Below are 12,344 nucleotides of genomic sequence, written 5' to 3'. Positions count from 1 at the left end.
GCGTGTGCAGATGCCGGGAGAGACGGTCGATTCCTTCATCACTGCTCTATACGGATTAGCTGAACATTGCAACTATGGACAGTTACAGAAAGAGCTGATACGCGACAGGTTAGTGGTCGGGCTGAGTAATGTCTCGTTGTCAGAGAAGCTACAGCTAGACAGAGACTTAACCCTTGAAACCGCTATAGCAAAAACAAGGCAGTTCGAAGAAATTAGAAGACAGCAGTCTGACTTAAGAGGAGAAAATGGCGGTGCTAGCAAGTGCTCCAATGTTGATGCTGTGCACTCCAATATTGATGCTGTGCATGCTAAAAGCTACAGAAAACAGAAATTTCCCTCCAAGCCTCAGCCACAAGCACAGACGCCAGGCAAATACAAGCCTAATGCATGGCCACAGCAAGGTTCGAAGGCCTGTTATAGATGTGGAAAAGTGCCCTCACATGGAAAATTTGAATGCCCTGCTACAGATGCTGTATGTCACAACTGTGGCAAAAAGGGACATTATGGCAAAGTGTGCAGACACAGTGCAAGTTCTCTCAATGCTGTTACTGCAGAGGACGAAGAGACTTTCTTCCTGGGAGCTGTGGATGCTGGAAAAGACCCATGGACTGTGCAGCTACAAGTAAGACAGAAGAATGTTTGCTTTAAAATAGACACTGGTGCTGATGTCACCGCACTGCCAGCCGAGGTGTACCATGACATCACAGGGGGGCTTGATGTGAAGTGCCTGGCAGTGTCGACACGCCCATTGTTTGGCCCAGGTGGCAACATACTTTCTGTCCTCGGTGTAGCCAGAGAAACACTGTGCAGTGGCAAAAAGACAGCCGTAGAGGACATTTATGTTGTAAAAGACCTGCACACTGCACTTTTGGGAAGGCCTGCCATAGATCAGCTTCAGCTTTTGAGCAGGGTCAATAGCATCACCATGGAAACAGTGAAACACCAGTATCCGAAGCTGTGTAGTGGCTTGGGTCTTGTTCGGAGGCCATACTCCATTAAATTAAAGCCAGAGGCAGTGCCCTTCTCTCTCAATGCACCACGCAGGGTTCCTCTGCCGCTTATGGGACAAGTGAAGGAGGAGATCGACCGTATGGAGAAGATGGGCGTGATCACCAAGATTGAGGAGCCGACGGATTGGTGCGCCGGGATGGTGGTGGTGCCAAAAAAAGCAGGTACTGTTCGCATTTGTGTGGATTTTACAAAGATGAATGAATCAGTATGCAGAGAAAAATTCATCCTGCCTTCTGTTGAACACACACTGGGCATGCTAGCTGGCGCAACAGTATTCAGCAAATTAGATGCCAATATGGGTTTTTGGCAAATACCATTGACAAAAGAGTCTGCCAAATACACCACCTTCATCACGCCTTTTGGGCGCTACTATTTTAACCGCCTCCCCTTCGGCATAGCCTCCGCCCCAGAGCACTTTCAAAGAATGATGATGACAGAAGTGACCGGTGGCCTGGAGGGAGTACTGTGTCACATGGATGACATCCTTGTCTGGGGACAGACCCAGGACGAGCATGATATGCGGCTACATGCGGTGCTGGAGAAGGCACAGAAGGCCGGCATTACGCTTAACATGGAAAAATGTGAGCTCACACGCCACACAGTCAGATTCCTGGGTCATGTGATTTCGGCAGATGGAGTGAAGCCAGATCCAGACAAAACAAGAGCTGTTCAAGAGATGAATGCACCCAAAAACGTCAGCGAAGTCAGGAGCTTTTTGGGCATGGTTAATCAGCTGGGCCGCTTCTTGCCTAACCTGGCTGAAAAAGACAAGGTGCTGAGAGACCTGCTGTCCAAGAAGAACCACTGGTACTGGGGGACAGAGCAGCAGGCCGCCTTTGATCGTTTAAAAAAAGAGCTGTCATCCACACCAGTGCTCGCACTATACAACCCAAACAGTGCATTAAAAATCTCTGCTGATGCCTCTTCATTTGGCCTGGGGGCAGTCCTGCTGCAGAAGAGTGACACCAGGTGGTCACCTGTGGCATATGCGTCCAGGTCAATGACGCCTACTGAGCAGCGTTACGCTCAAGTAGAGAAGGAGGCATTGGCTGCAACGTGGGCTTGTGAAAGATTCAGCTGTTTCATCCTGGGAAGACCATTCGAGCTGGAAACTGACCACAAGCCGTTGGTGAGTCTGCTGGGAGGGAAGGCTTTGGATGACCTCCCGCCAAGAATCCAAAGATTTAGGATGCGACTTATGAGGTACAACTATACAGTCAATCACGTTCCTGGCAAAAACCTGTGGACAGCCGACACCTTATCCCGTGCTCCTCTGAGGGCCGCAGGAACACACACTGATACAAGCTTACTAGAGGACACCAACATCTATGTAGACACTGTCGTCAGCAACATTCCTGTCAGTGGAGATTATCTGAGCAGCCTACGTGAGCACCTGAAAACAGACAGCACATGCTCTGCACTGATGGAGTACTGCACAGGTGGCTGGCCAGACAAAAGTCAACTGCAGGGAGTGCTGAGACATTACTGGGCTGATAGAGCAGTGCTAACTGTGCACGATGGACTGCTGCTGCGGGGCACAAGACTCGTCATCCCATCAGCGTTACAAGGTGATGTGCTGCGGAGACTACATGAGGGTCACCTGGGGGTGACAAAGTGCAGGGGCCGGGCCAAACAGACAGTATGGTGGCCAGGGCTCAGCAGCCAGCTGAACGACATGGTGCTGAAATGTAGAACCTGCATTCAAGAGAGAAGGAACGTCAAAGAGCCACTGATGCCAACGGAGATGCCAGACAGGCCTTGGCAAACCTTGGGAGCTGACCTGTTCACATTGAAAGGCAAGACCTATCTACTAGTAGTAGATTATTTCTCAAGGTATGTGGAAATTGCATTGCTGTCACCCACAAGGTCCACAGATGTGGTGTTGCACCTGAAATCCATGTTTTCTCGTCATGGCATCTGCGAAATTTTGAAAAGTGACAATGGACCTCGGTTCTCAGGTGGCAACTTTAAAGCCTTTGCAGCAGAGTATGGCTTTGTGCATATCACCAGCAGCCCCAAGTTTCCTCAGAGTAATGGGGAAGCGGAGCGTGCTGTTCAAACTGTGAAAAATCTGCTAACTAAGGCATCAGATCCGTATCTTGCTTTGCTGGCCTACAGGGCAACCCCTCTACAGAACGGCTATAGCCCGGCCGAGCTGTTGATGGGCCGCCGCCTCCGCACTACAGTCCCTGCCCTCCCAACCCTGCTGAATCCAGTTTTGCCTGACTACAACGCACTGGAGGCCAAAGAGAGGGAGAAGAGGAGGAACGATGCTAAATCATTTGACAAGAGATACGGCACGAGAAACCTGGAGCCACTCATACCTGGAGAGGATGTGTGGATAACCGATGCACGAGTCCAGGGCACAGTACTATCTACACACGAAACCCCTCGCTCTTACATCATCCAGGGGCCTCAGGGCACACTGAGGAGGAACCGGCATCACTTGGTGCCACTGCAGACCAACAGTGGGGTGGTTGAGGCTGATGAGCCACCGGTAGGAGAAGATTTGCCTACACCAGAGCCAGCTCCACCAATGACCCAATCACCCAGCAGAGAGGGCCCCACCACAGAGACTGTGCGAACCAGGTGTGGGAGAGAGGTTAGGATGCCGCAGAGACTGGACATATGACGTATTGATTCCATGTTAAAAAAAAAAAAAAAAAAAAGAGAGAGAGTGAAATGTGATTGTGAAATTGTTCTGCTTTGCTGTTTACATTTATCTGGAACCTGAGAGTTTAAGTTCTGAAGTACACAACCTGTTAAAGTAATAGTTGACAGTGCGGTAATTTGTAAAGTATTATTCTTATTTTGCATGCTTGACACAGGGACAGATCAGGGACAGGTCTTCCAGCAAAAGGGCAGAATAAACCCCTTAAGACCTGCAGAGACAAAGGTAGTCCACCCTTTGTTCTCACAGAAAGGGAGATGTGGTATTATGTTATAATAGTGTTCAGTGCCTTTAAGAAGGGGGAGTGACGTCAGTACGGTGTTGTGAGCCCGGGGCATTGTGGGATACACGCTAGCTGAGTGCTGTTGTACGAGAGATACATCCGTGTTGTTGTACTGCCGAGTTGCTGAATAAAGCCAGACTCCGAATACGTCGTTGTACGAACCTTATGTGAATAACAAGACAGAGTTTGGCGGTGCCTGTGGACCAAAGCGGTAGTGTTTTGCCTGAAGGAAGACTCCATTTCCCATGAACACTAGCGTGAAGCCCTGTAAATATCCTGCATTAAAATTAACAGAAGACATCAAAACTAAGTTTCTGTTTCCAGTGGATCATTTCAAAGTGAAAACACAAACATAATCCATTGCTAAAGTGCCGTTTTGCCTGTTCCCTCCTTGTTGTGACTCGCAAAAGTGAAAGTGAAAGTAAAGTGAGAGCCGGGTTCCTACCATGCTCCTCAAAGCTGCTTAGTGCCAGAGAAAGAGATACAGACCATAATGATACAGACCCCCTCAGACCACGACAGAGGTGTCCTTCAACTTGTTGTAAGTCGATGTATCATCACAAAAGTTATGAAAATATTTTATGAAGGTTGAAAAGTTACTTAGTGTTGGTTTAAATTGAGGTGAATTAAAGATATCTTGAACTGGAATTATGACTAGTCAGAATCAAATTGTAGATATCTCAAACTGGTATTAGTACTAGTCGTAATTCAGTTACAGATATCCATAGTTCACATAGTGGATATCTGTAATGACAAACCCCATACACATGAATGGCAAAAGTGACGTCATTTGTCCTAGGAAGAACGTAGTCGTGGATATCTGAAATGTTCTTTTTGACTCTGCAAAACTGAATTACAGATATCTGCAACACACAGTACCGGTTCACCCAATACGCACACTACGCACGTTGCGTAGGGCCCCGCAAACTGATAGAGGCCCCGCGGGGAAAAAAAACCAAAAAAAAAAAACCTGACAACGTGACCGTCCGTCGCGCAGGTGTGCCAGATTCCCAGCGCATAGGGGAGACTGGGGACAGTTGCAACACTTTTTACATTTTTCTCAGTTACTCAGAGACTATTTGGACTAGGCTCACCAAACTTTTATAGATTAAACATACATTTGTCAGCTAATTAGTCATACCATTTAAAGATGGTTACATATGACACATCAATCACAATATTCATTTGAATGGAAGAATCCAGACGTTGCAACTGACCCCAAACGTGGGGACAGTTGCAACACGGATCAGGGACGGTTGTAACATATTAAACATACATTAAATTTCACTAATTAACTTTTGATTTTTGTCTCAATAAGCAAAGTATTCCTAAAATATGCATTGTCTTACAATAATACTATAGTGTTATTTAGTAATATTTATCAGAGAACAGTTGGAGTTTTGTTTTGCGTAGAACATAGGCCTTGAGTCAATGTGCAGAGGTTAACAGTAGTAATAAACTCAATAGCTCAGTGTGAGACAAGAAGAATGGAACTATTTGCAATACAAGAAACTTTTATAAACATGTACTCTACTTTTGGATGATTTATTCACTGTATGACATCAAATAAATTTACTTTTCTCTAATTTTCAAAGGAAAATATATGTGGCTACGTCTGTCCCATAGAATAAGATACAACTACAAATTGCATATTTCATTATAGGAAGTTATCTGGAGAATTATTTTGAAATCTTAGTCTCTCGTGGTTTAATATAATTGGCTGTTCTGTTCATCATGAAGAAAAAAAATAGATATATTGTGCCTATTTTAAGCTAAAAATGTTTCATTTTATACATTTGCATTTGCATAGTGCTTCCATATTCAAATGGCAGTTGTTGCAACCGTCCCCACCCTGTCAGTCATGACAAAACATCATGTACTAGCTAGACACAATGACACTGACACATGCTAACCATGTCATTTGATAGTCAACAAAACAGTGATTCAAACTAGGTATGTTTGGATTAATTCATACAAAAGGTCAGGACAGTATGACAAAAATACAGCTCATGAAAAAAGCTACTTTCATACCCTTAAAACAACTTTGTCTCAGTACAAGCAGGAGGAGATGCTGAATATGTCTTTTCTATTCTTGGTGGGTAGAGGGTCTAACTGTGAATGTGCAGTGTGAGTGTCATCACTCTAGCATGTTTCTGATTGGAGAAATAAGGCTTGTTGCAACCGTCTCTTGTTGCAACTGTCCCCAGTCTCCCCTACAGCCTGATCCAGCCTAGCAAGACAGCGTTAAAAACGTCACGATGAAGCGGAGTTATCCCTCGGGGAATGAAAAAAGGAGGAAGCAACAGCATGACAATGACCTGCAGGAACAGCAGTCAGGTAACTCTCCTCTCCGGGTGGGAGAGTGGGAGGGACTAGTCCGTGTTTGACCTGCATTAACAGGGCGCTGAGCCCTGGGGGAACCCCGGTCTCTGTGTGCGTCTTGCTGGCTTCTATAATTTTATTTGTAGTGTAGTTACAACTGCACTCATACAAAATGGAAAGTAATGGATAAATATTGACTAAGATTGAATTTTGTTTGCCTGGATAGCTAAATTGTCAACTATTATGACAATGGTAATAATATATAATAAATAATCATTTAAATAATTACCTACATTTTTTTAAACCTACATTTGAAGTAAATGAAAGTAGAGTGCAGCCAATTTTATGGAGCTGAATTAATAGGAGCCGTATCTATATTTTACTTTTATTTAAAGGGATAGTTCAACATTTTGGCAAATTGGCCCATTGCCATAATCGCTATAGTCATAGCAGTAGGTTTGTTACCTTTAATTGTTGGTGCAAGCTATTTTTAGAACGGCAGAGCGGAGCAACAAGCTGCTCAGGGCTATGCTATGGAGGCTAAGGGAATTTCTTGGTTTTCCTCATCAAACTCATCAAATACACAACCCAACAACTCCAAAAGGCTGTCGTGGACAAGTTGTGACCTGCACATTCACCACGCTATGAGATAATAACAGAACGTTACGAAACGGAGCCGTTTTAGAGGTAAATTCATGCAAAACCGCTGATGCGCGTTGCATTCAGGGACAGTTTTTCAGCAAGCAGACTCTGTATTTACCCTGTATTTACCTCTAAAACGGCTCCATTTCGTAATGTTCCATTATTATCTCATAGCGTGGTGAATGTGCAGCTCACAACTTGTCCACAAAAGCGTTTTGGAGTTTTGGGATTTTGTATTTGATGAGTTTGATGAGGGAAACCAAGAAATTCCTTTAGCCTCCATAGTGTAGCTCTGAGCAGCCTGCCGCTCCGCTCCTCCATTCTAAAAATAGCTTGCACCGACAAATAAAGGTAACGAACCTACTGCTATGACTATAGCGATTATGGCAATGGGCCAATTTGCCAAAATGTTGAACTATCCCTTTAATGGTGAGTTATGACAAACATTAACATGTTTACATGCCCAACATTTAAGACTGTATGATTGTTTGTTCACACATAATTTGATTTGTTCTGAATTTATTCTTAGTCAGACCAACAGTGCAATAGCCTATGTTTAAAGGGGGGATGCGCGGAAGCACTGGGTGTCAGGTGCGACTGTTGAAAACGTTTGGAGTTCAGTTAGGAGGGCCCCTTAGCAAAATTTTGCCTAGGGCCCCATGGAGGTCTGAACCGGCTCTGGCAACACATATCCAGTCTGGCTTTTAAATGCTAAAATGGCTGTTGATGCACATAACTTAAGGATGTCATACAGCTTCATGTCAAAAGATCCAAAATATCCCTTTAATTAATGTGGTAGAAAAACCTTCTGACAGTGTTGGATTTCAGGGTGCGAGTGTCTTGCCGTTTCCTGATGGCAGCAGTGTGTACGAGTGCAGACTTCATACACATCAAACTCACAAAAGTATGAATACTTTCATGATGAGCACTGATCTGTGAGTCAGCGGATGTTACTCACAGCAACTTGGGTCTGGAAGTCATCAGCAGTTGGCAGGATACTGTGGTAAAGTGAGCCGCTGTTAGATTTTCGTTGCGCCCGATTGGGTAAATAATGGGGATGGGTCCGCCCTGTTTGCCGAGCTTCCTCTCTAAGCTCTCCTGCACAGACACTGCAAGAAAAAACAATCGAGAGAAGAAAACACAGCAGACATCAGACACCTCTGTTTCTAGTTGATCAGATTTTCAACTTGACATTCATCATTTGTTTTTATTGAACTACAAATCGTGAAAATTATCCTGTCATTGTACGATTGGATGTTTGTGAGCAGGAGAGAAGGGGAAGTACGTTTTCCAGAGCAGTCCTCTGCCTTGGATGATTCACATCGGCTGACTCAACATCGAATTGATTTGGTAAGAATTAATCTATTTATCTATCCTTTAGGTTCTTGTTGACTTGTTAACTTTACACTTTCTCTTTCTTACTGTTATATTAAGACGATTAAGACAGATTCTTTCTTTTAATTTTAAATAGGCTACTTCAGTGGCCTTGTTATTGATTGTTAACAGCTCAGTGTTCTGCTGGTAACAACTAAAAGACACTAAAAGACTTGGGTTTCAAAAACATTATTTTGTAAAAGTTAAAGCAGAAGTAAGCGGAATGTTTGTGTTAATATAAGTCTTAAATAGTTATATCTTCCGACGGCAATCACTTATATAGAGTGTTTGGTCCGAAACACGGGTCTGTCCGTCAGGGGCGCCGCTAGGGATTTTGGGCCCCATGAAAAGAATCTTTACAGGGCCCCCAACACAGCGGCGAAATTTTGTGATGCTATTTTATATAAAATGATGCATTTGAATGATATTTTTGACTATCATTACCATATTTGTGAAAGAGGAACAACATGACAGTTGACATGTACAGTAGGGGAAGAACTGAGCACTCAATGGAATACAATGGAATTCATTTTTCATTTCCCAAAACAGATTCACCTTTGTATTGTTTTGAGACTGTAGTAAAATGTATTGTTATTGCAGGCGTTGATGTTTCCAAAACAATAAAGTTATTGTTACCAGGACATTGAAAATAAAACATTTGTGATTATCAGAGTCAGAGTCAGAGTCAGAGTATCTTTATTGTCATTATTCAAGATAATGAAATTGTCTTCGGACCCATTATATGTATGTTAGTTAATAACTTGGTGTCATTATTTTTACTGTATTATCATTTCATCATCATTAGGGGCCTCTCTGGGCCCCCCTCAATCGAGAATCCGTCTCCTCTACCCCCCCTTTTCGGCGCCCCAGCTGTCCGTCACTCTGCTCTGCTGTAAGCCGAGGAGAAAACTTTCCTTGTATCCTACAAGCTTTATCCAATGAGGAGAGAGAACGGCATAAAGGGGCGGTCCTCTCTGTGTGTGCAGCCAAGGGATGCGCGTGAATGTGGTGACGTAGGGACGAGGGCGGGGACTGCTAACTCCATCGGCTGACAAGAAGTTAGACAAAACCACCGGATCGCTGACTTCTGCTTTAATATAAAACAATATGAATGAAATACTTAAATAATATGAAAAAAATGCTGCAGTAGAGAAAGTTTTCACACGGGACTGTGTGAAGCTTGGGAGCTTGACTTAACATGTTATTGTTAGGCTAATCTTTGTTCTGTTTACAGCTATTATAATCCTGACCTGAGGTTTTTCTTGTGCTTTTAAGAAGCATCTATAAAACCAGAGTATGGACGCAAAGAAAGCAAAACCACAAGAAAAGAAAGAGAAACAAGAAGACGAGAAGAAAGAAGAAATGAAAGAGGAAGAGGAGGAAGGAAAAGAACAGAAAAAGAAGGTAAGCAGCAACTTCTGGATATGTTGCAGTATTTATTTATTTTATCAACTAACATTCAAGTACAATAAATTGTAGTTGTGGTTTTTCCTTAGATTCATGCTGAAGAACTGAAATACCCTGCTGGTTATGGACCTACAAAAAAGAAAAAATATAAAGATGACCAACTGGAGAGTCACCCCGATACACTCTATTTGGAAAAGTTTACAAAGAAATCCAACCTCATTCTGTACACTAAATCTAAACCTGAGGAATGGAAAGAAGCAATAATGGAAAAATATGCGGAGACTGCAGAAGATCAATTTTCTGTCACCATGCTCAGACTCTCTGGTTCCAGAGGCTATGTAGCCTTATACTCAAATGGAAAAATTGTGGTAGAGGGTTCAGAAGACAAGCTAGCTGAGTTTTCGAAAGAGTTTGGAGAACTTTGCGCCATGGTGCGTTCAAAAAAACCAGATTGCCAGTTGGAAGCTGTAACAGCAGCAACTGGACAACTGACCATAAGGGAATCTGATGAATCTGATACAAAGAAACAGCCTGATAAGGCTGGGGACAAAAAGACAAAAGGTCCTTTCCCTAACGAAATGTAACAAAAATGAAAGTCGAAAGGAAAGTTAAAGCCTGTGATGTCTGTTTTAAGTTAAATAGACAGTAATTTTAAATCAAAGCTTTTCTGATCATTGAATGTCAGGAAAAGGTGACTGGGGTTGTATCACATATACATTACATATCTTACAATTTTAGTTCATAGTCTTTCTGAGTTACAGAGGGTTAACACAGCAATCTTGTACTCACTGAGCAGGTGGTAGTTTGAGATTCTTCAGCCACTCGAAATAAGACACTGTCACACCACCAGCGTTCAGGTACATGTCCTGCAGGCTGCAGCAGAAACATCACAACACTCAGACTCTGCCTGTTTGGAACAACCGTCACTGCTCTGTGTTTTCATCACATTCCTCTGTACTGACAAAAAAAAAAAAAGTTTTAATGGGTTGGTGGATTTTTATTACAAATAAATAATAAACTAAAACAAATGCTTTGTGAGCGTATTCATTTGATAAACCTACTTAAAAACAAGCTCTAATGAAACTTGGACCAAAACTTGTTGCTTTCATAATAAAGACTGAATAACCATTTACACACTAGATATACTAAATTATACGTTATCTTTTTTGTCCAGAACCCTTCAGGACCTTTCAGGACCTTTAGATAATGGATTCAACCTGCTACAGTGTAGTCCTGAAGGAAAAAAACACCTATGATTTAGGTTCATTTAGTCATGTACGTGTCTCTTGGTCAAAATCGACCTTGTTGAGTCTTAAATATCTCGGAACTGACCTGGACAACTGCTTTTACTTCTCTCAGCATGCAGACACCTTTTTTTTTAAATCACAACAACACCTCCACCTGCTTTCAGTGTCAGCACACATGTTTTAAATCTGTTTTTACCAGTCTCTCATTGAACCCATACTCACCTTCAACATCTCTTCATGGTACTGTATAGCTTCCTCTCATCTAAACACACCAAACTGCCTCTCAGAACTGTAGGCCTACAGCCGGTCTGTGATCGGGAAGGCCAGGGCCGGCCCTAGGATTTTGGTGGCCCCCTAAACAAGATTTTTGTTTGTGGCCCTGCACTCTAAGTGCAAACACCAAATCACTGGTTAAAACTGAACACAGACATGTTTATGCCCTCTGAGGTTTGAGGCCATTTTCTCTAATTTAACATATTTTCTTAAATGTATCTTTTTAAGATACTTGCAGATGTAACAATAGGCCTACTCAAGTGTTTTATGTCTAAATATTAGAACCTCCGCTGTAAGCACACTGAGGCCAGTTTGTCCTAGAACACTGTAGAAAGAAATAATTTAGGCCAAATGCTGGAAATGTGAGGTCTGCTTTTTGAAAAATTTCAAATCCCTTGTGAAAACACTCCTTCAGTCATGAGAATGAACTGTTTTGGTGCTTGAAATAGGATATAAATACAGTAATTATAGATAAGTGTAGAAAACAAGTCTAAAATGAAATTTTGTAAGATTGCTTTTTGAGCACAAATGTTGTCATTCTGCCGTTCTATTTTCACCAAATGTCTCAAATGTGAGATAAAAGAAGCTGAATATTGACTTCACATTACATATAAAGCTCATAGCTGCACGTGCAGACCTCAGGATGTTTAAATGACTTGATGAACCCCGGTACCTTTCTGATCATGTGGCCCCCCACCTAACGGCTGTGGCCCTAAACAACCACATAGAGTGTTTATGCCAGGGGCCGGCCCTGGGGAAGGCCACCCTGATCACAAGAGGCAAACATTAAAACTACAAAAATCCTTCATCCCCTCTGCAATAACCAGCCTGAACTATCAAAAATGAACACTTTGCTGCTTTTAACAGAGAATCCCTCCTCCATTTTAGCATGATTGCACCTAAATGTTGTTTTTAACGTTTGTGTTTTTAATGTTTTATAGTGTTTTTTTTATACAAGCCTGTCAAAGATAGATTTCTATCTTATCTTAGTCTATCTTATCTTCAGGAAACAAGTTGCTAGAGCTGAGGGAAACACACACACACACACACACACACCAAGATCATACACTACATGACACTCGTGCAAAAATACACTCTATCTCACACACACACA

The 12,344-nt window shown here is 42.7% G+C and overlaps 1 long non-coding RNA gene across 1 annotated transcript; it reads left to right on the top strand.

The window, feature by feature from the left end:
- The first annotated feature begins 8,031 nt into the window (after positions 1-8,031).
- Positions 8,032-10,693, top strand: LOC146967392 (uncharacterized). The gene is made up of 3 exons (XR_015034382.1): positions 8,032-8,279; positions 9,579-9,707; positions 9,800-10,693. It is a non-coding gene; the product is annotated as an uncharacterized LOC146967392 (long non-coding RNA).
- Positions 10,694-12,344: the final 1,651 nt, after the last annotated feature.

This window comes from Trachurus japonicus, chromosome 19 (genome assembly GCF_045865225.1).
Source record: "Trachurus japonicus isolate A0001 chromosome 19, Traja_1.0".
Taxonomy (NCBI): domain Eukaryota; kingdom Metazoa; phylum Chordata; class Actinopteri; order Carangiformes; family Carangidae; genus Trachurus; species Trachurus japonicus.
Note: the sequence above shows the minus strand (reverse complement) of the source record. Positions and strands in the feature narration are given on the sequence as shown.